General features: G+C 47.4%; 1 long non-coding RNA gene across 1 annotated transcript; it reads left to right on the plus strand.

The window, feature by feature from the left end:
• The first annotated feature begins 2,723 nt into the window (after nt 1-2,723).
• On the plus strand, nt 2,724-8,715 carry LOC309635658. The gene is made up of 2 exons (XR_014248952.1): nt 2,724-6,183; nt 7,250-8,715. It is a non-coding gene; the product is annotated as an uncharacterized lncRNA (long non-coding RNA).
• Nucleotides 8,716-9,234: the final 519 nt, after the last annotated feature.

Below are 9,234 nucleotides of genomic sequence, written 5' to 3' on the forward strand. Positions count from 1 at the left end.
ACCTCCAATGCAAAGTCAATGCCACAGGCTCTTCCTCACCTTCTGCCAGCCCAAATTTGATTCTCCCTTTCTTCCACAGTGAGAACCCTGGTTCTAAATTGTTCTAAATGTTTGTTCATTTGCTCCATCCCATAACGTACATCCAATAGTCTCAGACTTACTACACTATTACCACTACCAACCACAAGCCTGTGATATCTGCTTGTTATTCTTTTTGTCCTTAGAATATATTGCAGTGAGGGTGTGCTTTCTGGGGGCTCTAGTCAAAGGCAAGTGCAGCTTTACTGCTATAACCCACGAGGCACCAAGAGATTCAGAAAACGAGGCACTTCCCAGTCTACCTATGCCACGGGTGTCTGTCCATCCTCTGAAGCTCAAACACAGCCCTGGAAGGCGTGTCCACAGTGCTGGGTGAAAAAAACACAGGGTCAGCCCCTCAGCAAGCTAGGTTGGTCAATGACACTATTTTACCTGGTGTCTGAAGCCAAATAGAGCTTCAGGGGCATAAGGCGTTCCCTCCAGTCCAGACGCAGGTCAGGCAGCTCTGGAGACACAATAAACATGCCTGCAACAGTCAGGACATAGAGGTCCTGGGGGTATCAGAGACCACTAAGCAAGCTTCTATACATTCACTCTCATCCTCCTGCATTCACTGGGCAGCCATCGTGTAGTCAGCACAGGGCACATGGCCAGACTTGGCCAGCAGTTACTGAGAGTTGATTACGTCCCTGGCATGCTCTCTAGTGATCTACAAGCATCGTGTCGCGTGTTCCTCACCTTATGACAACACAGGGGTCAGCACTATTATTAACTCCACTTTACAGATGAGGAAAGATCAGGCTTGGGGGCCAGGGTTTAAACTCAGGCCACCTGACCCTGGTCTCTGTCTTAGTTAGTGTGGGCAGGCTTCCATGTGGTGGAAGGAAACCACATTTACACCAGAACGAATTATGACACAACTACCTGACAAGATCATCCTGGTTTGCCCAGGACTTTCCAGGTGTTAGTGCTGAAAGTCCCACATCCCAGGAGACCTCTCAGTCCTGGGCAAACCTGGGTGGTAGTTCATTCTCAATGCCTCTTGGCCCCATCTTTTTTAGCTCTCATTAAATGGATCCTCGGGCCTCAAGGAATTTACAGGTCATCTCGTCTAGGTCGCATGTCACGCTTGACCCTCTCTCGCTGTGTCCCTGTGATGTGGTTTACTCACCTCTGCTTTTACTTCTCCAGAGGTCAGAAACTCGCAACTGTCCCGGTCAGCCCTTGCTGTTTGATAGTGCTGACTCTGAGTGAGGCAGTGGATAGAGTGGAAAATCTGAACCCTGGACCAGACAGACTGGATCTCATCCTGCCTTTGACATTCACTAGTTGAGTGACCCTGGTTGTGTTACTGGATCACACACAAGCTCGCATGCAGATCTCAGATCCCTGCAGTCCCCTCCTCCTGCCTGAAGGTGCTGGGGCCCTGGAGCACACAGCTGGGAGCGCCTCGGCTGGCAGACTTGCTGAGCTCCTCAGCTTGCTGGGGTCCATTTGGAGCCTCAGGCCTGAGTGGCCCTTACTCCCCACGTGCTGAGCTTTATCCACAGTGGACCTCCACTCTGGATTTGGATGGAAGATCACCCCGTGGGGCTTGGGATGGCTTTCTGTGGGGCCGGATGACACTCTCTGGAAGTATGGAAGAGTCAGCGCCCTGTGGGGCAAGTCTGGACTCAGGAAGCAGGAGGCAGGCAGGTCCACTCCTGCTACGTTCTCCCTGCAGGGAATGGGGAGTAAGTGCTGATGGGCACAGGGTTTCTTTCTGGAGTGATGGAATATCCTAAAATTAGATTGTATGGATGACTGCACAACTCTGAGTATACAAAAACTACTGAACTGTGCACTTTAAATGGGTGAATTTCGTGGTATGTGAGTTATGTTTCCATAAAGCTATTATAAATGAAACAGTGAGATAAATATATGTTATTTTAAAAGTGTACATATAGGTATGGACACATATGACATGTACATAATGAAAGATATATGTGTATATATATGTGTCTGTGTGTGCATATATATGTGTGATATATATAAAAATTGTATTGGTTATTTGAATATGAAGAACAACCTGTATATATACAGGTAACAGCTGTTTAATGTACTGTTTTTGTTCTATTCTTCCTACTTTTCTGTAGATCTTTAATTTTTAAATATAAAATTTTGGGGAAAGTAAAGTTGCCATCGTTGGACTGGGGAGGAAACCCACCCATCTGAGAGGCAGCCAGTGGTCCCTGCCCTCTTAGGACTCTGCAAGGCCATTCACTTGACTTCTAACTGCTTGGGCTCTTGCCAAATGGGCACTACCTGAGCTGACTGGCTCCGTACCTCACAATCAGAAAATTCAAGTCTTCCAAGCTTGATCCTCCAGGCCTGCCTGTCAGGGGAGCAGACTTAGTGAGAAGACCTCCCTCCTCAGGGTCACCTGGTGCATTTGCTAATCATGCTGATCCCAGGGCTGGACCCTCTGAATTAGAACCTCTGGCCAGATGTACACATGTTGAACAAGCTCCTGAGATGTTCTTGTGCCCATTCATGTTGAGAAACTCGAGATGGGTAGATTGTTCCTTTTGCACCTTCATTGACTGTGGGTTTTGAGGATTACATAGCAAAGGTTCTAGGTCAGAATAGACAGCTACGGGTGTAACTGACAGATGCAAAATGCAGTCACCACCCCCCAACCCCCCCCCCCCCCGGGAAACAGACACTGTGGATGTCCCCAGAGACCCAGCCGACATCACGTAGCCACCTTGTCAGAAGAGATTCCTCTCAACACTGTCACCTCAGGAAGGAAGCTTTGGGGTTGTCCCCCAAGGTCCCAAGGACGTGCCTGTGGAACAGTAAGGACAGCGAGCTGGCAACACCGCGATTTTGTTCCCCGAGTTTGGGCAAGAATGATCCCCAGAGATGCTCACGGGTCACTGCTTGCGTTTCCTCCCATGCATCCCCCGCCTGGTGCCCAACATCAGAAGGATGACTCAGCTGCAGGAGGCTGCGGCCTGCAGGACACAGGTCTCAGGAGGGGTCCTGAGTAAGCACGCCTGCAAGGGGCCCGCTTCCGTAACATCCTGGTGCTTGACGGAGATCAGCCCTATTTTTCTCATCTTCTTTGTCAAGATACGGCCCTTTCATACCGACTTCCAACTGAGAGTTTTATTAGTAACCCAAAATATTATCTGTGATGATCTGTAGGCCTTTGACAAGAGTGGGAAAAAATAACCTCATTAAGTCCCCTTTTTATTACATGTTTAAATGGGATCCACTCAGAAGGATTTCAAGTTATGCACTGTTGAATCAGAAGATGAATCTTGACAGGCGAGAGGCACTTAAGTCCATTTACAAAGTTTTGTTTACTTGCTGTTGAGTTGTATACATTTTTAAACAGCCAAGTAAAACCCCAAACCAGTCATTGCCTGAACTCATGTTTGTGAAAATGGGGAAAGAATCTTCCCAATCAGAATGAGGTCATGCTTCTGAGGTTGAGGAAGGTCAGGAGTTTGGCCTGAATAATTTTACAAAGTTTATTTGAGATGGAAGATTTAACAATGTAAGCAAATGCTAGTTTAGTGATATCATTAGATGGCACCAATTAAGATGTTTGCCTGACTTCAGCTGACTTGCCCCTTGCTCTGAATTCTGTTAGGTGGTCAGGGGACATTCTCCACCTGATGCCTCACTCGGGCAGAGACAGTGGTTGGTTGCCCCCAGCAGGCTGGTTGTCCTGGAGGACAGACCTCCAGAGGAGAGGCAGGTCTGGGGCACAGTTCAGGGCCCTGCCCTGACTGGGAAGTGGCCAGGCCAGTGGTGGTTTGAGATAGTTCCCTGAGCCCAGGCCACATCAGTTGGAGACAGGAGTCAGGGGACAGAAAGAAGGCTTTCTCTCTTCCCCAGCTGGCTCCTATGGGGTGATCAGCAGCTTGAAGAGTTGGAAAGGGGCAGTTGGGATATTAAGTAAAGTGAAATTTGGGGACAGTTTGATCTAGTCACCTATGATCTTAGCGAAACAATGAGAGAAATTCCTCAAACCAAATATTTGGGGAATGTGTATAGAATCGACCTCACTAGCTCCCCAACACCTACCTTTCTTTCGTTCTTTCTTTCTTTCTTTCTTTCTCTCTCTCTCTTTCTTTCTTTCTTTCCTTCTTTCTTCCTCCCTTCTTTCCTTCTGTCCTTCCTTTCCCCCTCTTCCTTCCTTCCCCCTCTTCCTTCCTTCCTTTCTTTCTTTTTATTTCTTTCTTTCACCCAAACTTGAGGCTTTCAGGATCTTAGCTCCCCGACAAGAGATTGAACCCGAACCCCTGCAGTGAAAGCACTGAGTCCTAACCACTGGACCGCCAGGGAATTCCCTCTGTAGCACCTTCTTAGTAGAGCCAACCTCATCATCAAAGTCTTCAAGGCTCCCATGCCCATTCTGAGCTTTGCTCCTGCTTCCTGCACCATCCTCAGGGCCTGTCCTTGGCTCAGAGTGCCTCCTTTGCCTGGAATATTTTGGAAGTGTTATCTCCCAAACTACACAAGTTACCAGGCCAGCTTAGATGTGACTTCTTCCAGGAAACCTACTATGATTGCTCTATGAAGAGATTTTATCTTTCTCTTTTGAACTCCCATGATCAATCATTGCTCGCTCACTCTCTCTCTTTCTCTTTCTCTGAAAGTCAGATTTAAGTGGGTTCTTGCTATTTTTATTTTTAGATCACTCCATCACAGTTTATTTCTATATAGGTTATATGTTCTCTACTATAATTATAGATTAACATACTATTTAAATCATTTCAGTAGCTTTGTAGTTAGACCTGTGTTGAAATCCTGGCTTCACCAGTCAGTGGCTGGACTTTGCGTATACTTTTACTTTATGTCTCAGTTTCTTTTTCTGTGAAATGGAGTGTTATGAACTGAATATTTGAATATCCCCCCAAACTCATATGTTGAAGCCTCTACCACTAATGTGATGCTATTAGGAAGTGGGACCTTTAGGAAGTAATTAGATTTAGATGAGGTTGTCAGTATGGGGGCTCCCATGATAGGATTAGTGCCCTTATAAGAAGAGACAGGAGAGCTAGCTAGCTCACTCTCTCTCCCCCATGTGAAGACGCAGTGAGAAGACAACCATCCGCAAGCCAGGCAGCAGGCCCTCACCAGGAACCAAATCAGCTGGTATTTTTATCTTGGGCTCTCCAGCCTCCAGGACTGTGAGAACGAATTTCTATTGTTTAAGCCATGAAGTCTGTGGTATTTTGTTATAGTAGCCAGAGCTGACTAATACAGGGGGATAATAAGAGTACTGACTTCCTAGGGATTCTACGAGGCCAAATGATATAAGTATGCTTGTGAAGACTTAGAAGTCAGAAGGGCATATAGTAGATGCCCAATGCATTCTGGTCGTCACTGTCAGGTTGTGATCTCCTTAAAGCACAGACCACAGCTTATTAACTGGGCTTCCACACCATAATGCAATGCCTATCAATGTGCCTTGCTCTTAGCAGACATTCAGTGACAGTTTGCTACATCAAAGAGTGAGTTATCAATTAATAATGAAACAATGCCCTCATCTGCTCTTCAACACAGCAAGTATATCTTCTCCCCAGAAATTCCATGGCTGATCCTAAACTCTGTACTCTAGCTGCAAGCACATCTGGTTCCTGATACTCAAAAAGAAAAGCTCTCAGTGGGGCTTCTCCTCCACCTTTTCCCTGGGAAGTACTTGGACACTGGCCCAAGGTCATTCTAAGAATTTGGAAAAGATCAGGAAAGAGGAAGGAAATGCATATTGAATGATTTTCTACTCTGTTTTGAGCACTGTATATATCAGTTTCTTTCACATTTGTTATTCATTTCAATCTTTAAAACAGTGTTATTATTCCCGTTTTTCAGATAAAGAAACTAGAGCGTCAGAAAGCTAAGCAACTTATTTAAGGTCACACAGATAGGAAGTGGCAGAGTAGCATTTGATAACCATCGAGGTGACTCCCAAAACCTTACTCTACCTTCAGTGTGGGGCTCCGTGTCAGTGATTGGGTCAGCATTGGCCGCCTGATTAGCTAACCCACAGTTCAGAGCAGAGGTGGTCCAGGCAGAGGTTAAAAGAGGACAAAGCTTGTACCAGGAATGAGGGCCAAGAGTTGTTTAAACCAGCAGGCAGCAAGCTTGGTGAGTGGTGGGGATCCAGCAGAAACAGGGAAACAGTAACGGAAGGAGGTGCGGTCAGTACCGCGGACAGCTCCCCAGCGCTTCCTACAGCGGGACTGTGGGGGGATCCTGGCCAGCTCCATCCCCTCCAAATAACTGTCCTGAGTGGGCTCCAATTAAAGAGACTAGTGGAAACCCAGCTCCAGGCTTCCTGGCGGAGTGAATCAATCAAATATCACTGAAGACTGGTGATGTCTGTACTTCAGAGCTGATGGTGGGTGGAGGGCTTGGCTGGGCTACTTGGAAGCCGGCAGGCTGGTGGAGATTTTCACACACAGACCCCTGCACTCTCCCGCACTGGCCTCCACTTCCTCCAGGGCCCAGACCATTCTTGGTCCAGGCAGGGGTCCCAACCAAAAGCCACTTAGCCAAGATCTTGTCACATAGAGTGTCAGGAGCTCCTGGGATGTGTCAAACTTTGATTGAAAAGGTGGGATGAGTAACAAAAGAACCTTTAAATTCCCAGACTGAAAAGTGGCATCTGGCTACAGTTCCTTAAACCTCTCCCTTAAAAAACCCACAAAATTTAGACGAAGACAACCAGTCACAATAGCATTGAAAACTAAGATGGATGATATGTGAGCTGAGGCTAAAATCTAAGGCAGATGGAGCTCAGATGGCAAAGCCCAGCCAGGCTTTGCCTAATGGAAAAGCAAACCGCTGACAGTTGCCACACCTCACACCCCCCGCCATACACAAACCACACATACACACACATCACACACACACCCCTGCATCAGACACACCCCTACACTCTACACACAAACCATACACACACATTACACATACACCTCCCTTACACGCTCCACACATCACACGCATCACACATACCACAAACAAAGCGAGGAGGGGACTTCAGAGACTACATTTAGGTCATGGCCTCACGATTACTACAGAGCCAGTTAGTTCAAGTTAAAATCTTTAGCTAGCAAGCTAATTTACTACTCAGTGTTTAGCCAGAGCTCCAGCTGGAAGCGATGTCATCTGCCCCATAATTTCTCTTGTTATCTGAGTTGTGCATTGACAGGTGCTTGGAGTGTGCATATTAAAGTTGGCTGGAATGAATTCCTGAGGCCAAGCATTTCCAGACAGACTTAAATAACTGCGACTACCGGATGTGGGGATTTTTCCACTGCATCAACCAGCTCTTTGAGCTCCCTGAAGGAAGAGATTGGGGAAGACATTCCTTGCAGATATTTACATAGAAAAAAAATCAAGGTGCACGATATGCCCCCGACAGGGTCCCCTTGGAAAGGCCAGGACACCCTGGAGCTGCCCTTCCCGGGACCCGGATGTGATGCCGTGAGAGTGGTCATTTGCAACAGAGGCCATCCTTGCCTCCTTCTCAGGTAGCACATCACAAACTGTAATAAACTAACACAACATTGTTAATCAACTCTACTCCCATAAAAAATTAAAACATTTTAAAAGAAATTGTAATGTAAATTCTAGTGTTTTCAAATGGCTTCAGAGATGGCTCCTAGGCTGACGATGTGGGAGGGCTACCCTTAGGAGAGAAGGAGAGAGAATGGAGGAGGGTAGCAGGAGGCTGGGGGCCTGGGAGTGTGTTAAAGCTGCCTTCCCTGCTCCTCACCTGTCGGCTGATCCATAGGAGCTGTGGCCTCCAATGACCTCTCCTAACAGCAAAAGCAGCATGTGGCGTTTGGGTGTTTGGGTGACAGCCAGGCTTTTTGCATCATGGCACATCCATCATGTCAGTAACTAGTACTTACTGGGGAGTAATTAGTAAACTGTGTTCTGAACAAATGAAGGGTGCAGAGAGGTGTGGGAGCTCTCAAATAGTTGGCAGTCTGGATAAATTTATTAAAAATGGCTTATCTCGCTAGGAAAAAATAGACAAATGAATTCTGCCCATCCTTGGTGGTAGTAGACCTCAGAGAAAGCCTGCTAAAGTTAGGAGAGGAGAGATCTTTCCCCACCTCTCTTGGAACTCTCCTTCCTCTCCCTGGCCTCCACCCACATCCTCCATTGAGGAAAGTCAAAGTCATTTTGTCAAGGGCAAGAGGCCTGTTGGACATGGTCCTGTCCAACAGGAGGTTACAGAATCAAGATGAAGGCATCTGAACCCCTCTTATTGTACCCTTTCCTGGTACCCTCACCTGGTACTCACTCCTGGAAGCACTTTCTCTCTTAGAATCGTCTGCTTCTGGATTGCTCCCTTGCTTCCAATGCTTCCTTTGGTTTGGGAGCAGATGCTCATCTCTTCCTTAGAAAGACAGGAAGGGACTGGCTGTCACATGGAGGAAAAGAGATGCTGTTCAAGCTGCTTAGGACCAGCAGAGGGGGTCCTTGCAGCTCTGGCGACCCAGCCGGGGTCACTAGAGTTGGGAACCAGAGAGGGACCTCAGGTGCAGTCAGGGTTTCCTCTGCACTTTAACGACAGCAGAAGGGTTTCTTACATTTCTTTTTTTTTTTTAATTTTTTATTTATTTTTATTTATTTATTTTTGGCTGCATTGGGTCTTTGTTGCTGCACGCGGGCTTTCTCTAGTTGCATTGAGCGGGGGCTACTCTTCCTTGCAGCGCATGAGCTTCTCATTGTGGTGGCTTCTCTTGTTGCAGAGCACGGGCTCTAGGAGCGTGGACTCAGTAGTTGTGGCTCACGGGGTCTAGAGTGCAGGCTCAGTAGTTGTGGCTCAGGGGCTTAGTGGCTCCGCGGCATGTGGGATCTTCCCAGACCAGGGCTCGAACCTGTGTCCCCTGTACTGGCAGGCAGAATCTTAACCACCGTGCCACCAGGGAAGTCCCTTACATTTCTTACAAGGGGTGATTTCTCAGACTTGGTGCTAAGCCCTTTCCTGGATTTATCGTATGAATCCTCAGGGCGATCCTGTGGGGGTGGGGACGCCTGTAGCTGTGGAAGAGTCGGGACACTGGCTCTCCCAGCCCTATCACCTGGTCATTCTCAGGCCGGGCATTTTAAGCTCATCGGATCACCTAAGCCTCAGGACCACCTGTGGGTCAGGTATTTTAAAGATCAAGAAACTGATCG

The sequence above is a fragment of the Balaenoptera borealis genome (assembly GCF_965194805.1).
Source record: "Balaenoptera borealis genome assembly, chromosome: 10".
Lineage (NCBI taxonomy): Eukaryota > Metazoa > Chordata > Mammalia > Artiodactyla > Balaenopteridae > Balaenoptera > Balaenoptera borealis.